This window comes from Periplaneta americana, chromosome 11 (genome assembly GCF_040183065.1).
Source record: "Periplaneta americana isolate PAMFEO1 chromosome 11, P.americana_PAMFEO1_priV1, whole genome shotgun sequence".
NCBI lineage: Eukaryota > Metazoa > Arthropoda > Insecta > Blattodea > Blattidae > Periplaneta > Periplaneta americana.
The window spans coordinates 84567587-84574252 of NC_091127.1; positions in this window are offsets into that span (position 1 = coordinate 84567587).

Consider the following 6666-nt stretch of genomic DNA (forward strand, 5'->3'; position numbering starts at 1 on the left):
GAGTCACTGACAAGAAGAGTACGGGTGTGTGCTGCTCAGAACGGCAGACAGTTTGAACATTTATAAAAATTAATGGAATTGTCCAGTCTTTCAGTAAAATGTCAACATTAACTGTCGTGTTTATATTCGTCTTGCAACATTTCTCAATATTGATGGCATTACCTTTTTGTACGTTTTCTCATTAAAAGAGTAGGAATTGGTAAAAAAACGTTTCCTATGAAAGTTGTTTGTTATGAAGAGCTCTATCAAATGGTACCTTATTTGACTCCGACTCCCATTTCAAATTTTAAAGTGATACGCCACTGCCCCTACTTCCTGTTAGAGCTGATTAATGAAATCCAGCTCAAGTGGAAGTTCACATGTGGTTTAGTTATAAATATTTTTGTCTCGAGAATTTTAATGCACTAGATTCCGAAATAAACGACTTAGGTGTGGTCCGAATCACCCATTGTGTTTTTGTACGTTTTCTCATTGAAAGAATATGAATTAATAAAAACGTTTCCTATGAAAATTGTTTGTTTTGAAGAGCTCTATCAAATGGTACCTTATTTGACCCAGACTCCCATTTGAAATTTTAAAGTGATACGCCACTGACCCTACTTCCTGTTAGAGCTGACTGATGAAATTAAGATCAAGTGATAGTTCACATGTGGTTTAGTGATAAATATTTTTTCTCGAAAATTTTAATGCACTAGTTTCCGAAATAAATTACTGTTACGGGTGGTCTGAATCACCCTGTATATGCTCCAGAAATTATTGGAATTATAAATGAATGTAATTGCCAGTGGTGGCAAATATCGGAACATTTCTTGTTACACAGTCCGATAGGTATTGCAGGTATCACTATATCAACAATGTGGTGGTGGTGGTGGTGGTGGTGGTGGTGGTGGTGGTGGTGGTGGTGGTGGTGGTGGTGGTTGCGGCGGTGGTGGTTGCGGCGGTGGTGGTTGCGGTGGCGGTGGATTTCATATTACTCCTCGAACGTAGAGCGCGCAATGATATATCACTAGAGGTTTTTATTTAGGCTATCTACAGAAAATCAAAACTCGAGTGGGATTTAATTGCCTATTACACGATTAGAAGAAAGTATATAAAGATTAGAAGAAATAAAGTACTCTAATAGAATAAAATATTAATTGACTTACTGAAATTCTATTTCACTAACGTTAGATTCACGAAAACGTTTGAACGGAGCCGCCATTTTCAGTTTGTCTATACTGTAAACAAATGACGATCGCAAAGCATGTTTTGTAGTGCCCTCCTTTTTATCTTCTCAGATAGTACCGTAAAGAATTTGCAGTTTGAAATGTTGGTAAATAAAGAAACAAATGCTAGGGAAGCGATAAAATTGTGCGATAAGCAGCCATGATTGGTTGAAAGACGTCCTTTCGTACCGTTTTATCGGTCAAAAGTAGTATGACGTAGTAAAAGTGTAATAGGCAGTTTAAATGGAATGTTTAGTCACAATTTACATATCACATTTCGTTTTTGGTTTAAAAAATGCATTTGCCTATAATGGTTGAACATAAAACTGAAAGCCATTGACAACACATTCACTATGCTACCGATCTGTTCACATCAACGGCCTGTGTCTTTAATATTCAAATATAACAGGAACGCCAACATTGACCAGTTGAACAAAAGTGGCTATTTTGTTCCCGACTAAAATTCTAAATCGGCTATACAAAACACGATTTTATACTTCAACAACAATGCTATCAAAGTTATAAAACTGCAAATTCTGTAAGTAATGGGGACCGGTATTCATAATATAAACCTGTGAGATTGGCAACACTTATAATCACTTTTCTTTTAATTATTCCCAAGTTGTAACACAGCTAGCAACACACAGTTCCCGTGCGGCAAACTGAAGAACTGCCAAGATGATATACCTTGTATCCTGTGCTTGCATCATAATAGTTAAAAGTCCTCTGCTCAGCAGTGAACATCTGCCCGTAACCCGTTGTGAGCCCTATATGTGCGATGTTTTTAACTCCGACAGGTGGCCAGGGTGGTGGCATTCGTGGACCATCCTGTTAAGACTAGGTCCAATTTTGCGAATGAGTAGCCTGATCAGCCCCAGGGGTCCAAAGCCCCAAACCTTCCTAATCAGTATCGGAAACCCGTAGTCTACTATTCCCAAGACTCCACCCTATGTTTACTATTACAGATGATAGATGAAATGAGGGAGAGGTGGAGAATGTTGGTGGAATGATAGAGGGAAACGAAAGTACCTCGAGAAAAACCCTCTGCATATGCAACGCCTATTTTGTAGGCCTACACAACAAATTCCATCAGACCTGGCCGGGGGGTCGAACCGGGCCGCCTGGATAGAAAACCAGCATGCAAGCACTGAGCCACAACCGTGGACCATTAATGTGATAATCAAAATCATAACTGATTGGTTACCAGAACACGTATTACATTCATTCATTCATTTAGTGTTCTGCCCAAGGGCAGGTTTTTCACTGCAAACTCAGCATTCTCCAGTCTTTCCTATTTTCTGCCTTCCTCTTTGTCCCCTCATATGATCCACATATCTTAATGTCGTCTATGATCTGATATCTTCTTCTACCCCGAACTCTTCTCTCGTTCACCATTCCTTCCAGTACATCCTTCAGTAGGCAGTTTCTTCTCAGCCAGTGACCCAACCAATTCCTTTTCCTCTTCTGATCAATTTCAGTGTCATTCTTTCTTCACCTACTGTTTCCAACATAGCTTCATTTCTTATTCTGTCTGTCCACTTCACACATTCCATTCTTCTCCATAGCCACATTTCAAATGCTTCTATTCGCTTCTCTTCACTTCGTCGTAATGTCCAAGTATCTAACCCATATAATGCCACACTCCATACAAAAGTGCTTCACAAATCTCTTCCTTAGTTCTTTTTCCAAAGGTAGATTACATTATTACTTGTAGATTCAGCGGTAACTATTATCGTTCGATCTCACGGTATCAAGAAGTTTGTAAGGTCTAGAATCTTACGAAATCTCGGAAAACCTAAGCGTAGTCCAGTTGTATAGAAATTTTCAGCAGAGCTACAACTGGGTCAGTAACAGGATTCAACATTCATACACTACCGAGAAAAACAAATGGTAATGTAATCCAAATGCACGATCTTTTCTTGTTTACCAATCTTTAATACATGACGCGAAGGACGTCATATGAAAATAATAAATTCTTTCTTCCGTCGTCCGCAAGTGCACTTCTGTGGCCTGATGCCTACATCATTATTTACATAAACGAAACCGAAGACAGATGTTATACAAAAAGAAAAAAGTGTGCAGCGGTAGTATAAGAAAAGAGCAAACAAGACGACGAAGCAGATAAAGCTCTCGCCAGTAGAAGAAAGAAGTTTACGTTGGTATCTACTCATTTCATAACATTTTCAATGCTTTATCTCACGTACGCAAAGAATCAGATGGAACTCTGAAAAGTTTATTGGAATTTACTTCTACTCGTATAATCTGAATGACATCAGAACACATGCATTCACTTTATAGTGGTGACTAGACATTTTTACTTCTTCGCCATGTCTTCCAGAACGACTTTGGAAAACACTGCCTTCTGGGAGTAGACTAAAGTAAATGAGTAATATGACTAGCAACCCTTCTTCTAGTACCTTTATGGCATAGAGGAATATATCTACGTAAAGATTAATTTTTTGGTCCTACAGAATACGTCTGTTACGGTAACAATTAATATTAGAGGAGAAAAATTCACTCCGGTGCAGGGGATCGAACCCGGGTCGTTGGTTCTACGTACCAAGCACTCTAACCATTGAGCTACGCCGAAGTTCAATCCACCGCACCGGATCGAATCCCTCTCCTCCAGTGTTTTTCCCTTTGTGGCCTGACTCCAAGTTCGACCTGTATGTTGACATTATTATACTCAACTGCCATTATATAAGGAGCGCACCCAGTTGAGTGACTTGGTGGCCGAGATTCCACAGTAACAGTGCATATTACTGGGGAATCCCTGCCACCCGGCAACACTAGAAGAAAGTAATACGAATGAGAATGAACCTAGAAAGCGCAGTGAATTGGACGATCCCAGAATAAGACATTTGCGTCTTTACAACGAGATAATTGACACGATAGTTAGCTAGATGGAAAACAGATTTCGTGATTTAGAAGAACTAAAATTTATTGAGCTAATTGATTCGAAAAAGCTTGAATCTTTCAAAACCAGATTTCCCGAAATTTTGTTTACGTCTCTAAAATCAGGCATAATAATAATAATAATAATAATAATAATAATAATAATAATAATAATAATAATAATATCTGTTATCCCTGTGTATTCAGCGTAATGCTCTGCAATGTCGCTTCTATATACTACTATTAATTGAACCGTTGAGCAAAGCAACATATTACGTTTTCTCCGACAGAACAGTGAATAAATTCCTCTTCCCATTCTGTACAAAACCTTCTGTTCTAACTCGTAGAGACAGAGGGTTTGTAGAGCGACATGGTACAGAGACACTGCTTACCTTCAGTAGCCTACGTGAGCGAGCCAGAGAGCTATATACAGGAAACTCCCCTTACTAGTATAAATGTCTTTGATTACACGGTGTAATCACGATACCCAGTTTGGTCACTGCTGGATTATAGAGTGACGAAGTTGTCCTTTACAGCGCTCTTTGCGATGGTACCGCGAAATACGGCAGATATGAAATAAGAGCCTATCGTTGTAAAAATTCGTCTGCTTACAACGTGTAGGGTAAACATTGATAATTTCGTGGCAGTTGTTATTTCGTGATACTTTTTCTTTGCTCTTTTGTGAACTAACCAATGGTGTTACGAGATCCAAATTTCCGCCAAGGGATTGCATATGATACGGCAGATATGAAATAAGAGCCTACCGTTGTAAAAATTCGTCTGCTTACAACGTGTAGGGTAAACATTGGTAATTTCGTGGCAGTTGTTATTTCGTGATACTTTTTCTTTGCTCTTTTGTGAACTAACCAATGGTGTTACGAGATCCAAATTTCCGCCAAGGGATTGCATATGTTGTCCAGTTTCCAGAAACATACAGCTAAGCTTTGTGTGACTATTGTAGTTGCTTCAGTGAGCTTTTACTCGTATGTTTGGAGAGAGCAAGTTTGCGTCGACTTCTCAGACGTACAAATTTTGTGGATGTTTGCAATTACATTACAGGCTTATTACTAAAGGTAAGTATATTATATTTGGTACAAAGATTTATTGTATCTTCATGAAATTTTAGGAAATGTTTTTGGAATTTTAGATACATCTGTAGTCGCCATATAGGCTTAGCTTTACTGATAGAAATCTTAGCTGTTTGAGGCGAAATTTTGTTGAGCATTAAGTGTTACATTTTATACTATTTTAAAAATCGTATTACAATAGGAATTTTAGAAATCTGAAGACAAGATGTGATAACAAAAAAGAAAACGGAGACGCAATGGGTTCACTGTAGCTTCTGTTTGAATTGTTATCATGCTAAGTGTCAATGATAAGTGCCAGATGACTTACTTGCAAGAATTGTGACAGAAGATGGAACATGGCTCCACCATTTTGGACCGGAGACAGAGGCAGACAATGGAGTGGCATCATGCAAATTCACCAAAGAGATAGAAATTCAAAAGTACACCTTCGGCAGGAAACGTTATAGCTACTGTGTTTTTCGATTCAGAAGGACTCTTGCTTGTGGACATCATGCCACACGGAACCACCATTAATTCTGACGGGTTTGTTGCAAATCTCAAGAAACTTCTAGTTCGACTGAGTCGTGTTCGACGACATCGGGAGAAACAGGATGTTCTGCTATTGCACGACAACGCACAGCCATATGTCAGTCACAAGACCACAGACCAGATCAGAAAATTCGGATAGAAAACACTGAAACAACCGCCTTACAGTCCTGAACTGGCACCGTGCGATTACCATCTCTTTGGTAAACTGAAGGATCCCTTCGTGGAATGAGGTTAGAAGATGACTCCCTTGTGCACGCTGCTAAAGAGTGGCTCAGACGTGTTGGTCCAGACTTTTACCGTGCTGGTCTACAGGCCCTCGTTCCTAGGTTACGTAAGGCAGTTGAAAGGGACGGGGCTTATGTGGAAAAGTGACATTTTGTTCCTGAAGGATGCATCTACATTCTGTAAAAATAGCGAAGCTGTAGGATAAAAATATAATTTTTAAACAAATTATATTTTTATCCTAGTAATATAAGCTATAGTAAAGTCCGTAATAAAAGTGTTCACCCTTTCAGGGCAAAGAAGATGCCTTTTCAATTTCAATTTTTACTTTGATTTCATTCTTATTATGTGTTGATATGTATTTCTATGTTTTCTTGCTATGATTATTAGACGGAATTACTATGTTTGAAGTCTTGTAACAATAAATGAGAATTTCATTTGACTTTAATCCACAATTCTTCTACCTCTCACGAAATTATCAATGCAATATCACGAAATTACCAAGGTTATCACGAAATAACCAACCTTTCAGCTTAAGTTGTAAAAGTGGTTTTAGGCACATATTCAAGAACGTATCCAATCTTTTATGTCTCCAGATTTTTACAGCAAGTTATCGTCTTTTAGATGAAAAAATCGGAATAAGGATATATTTACACATTTGCATTTTAAATTATTTTTCATGAAATTATCACGAAATTACCAATGTTTACCCTATACGGAGGTAGAGC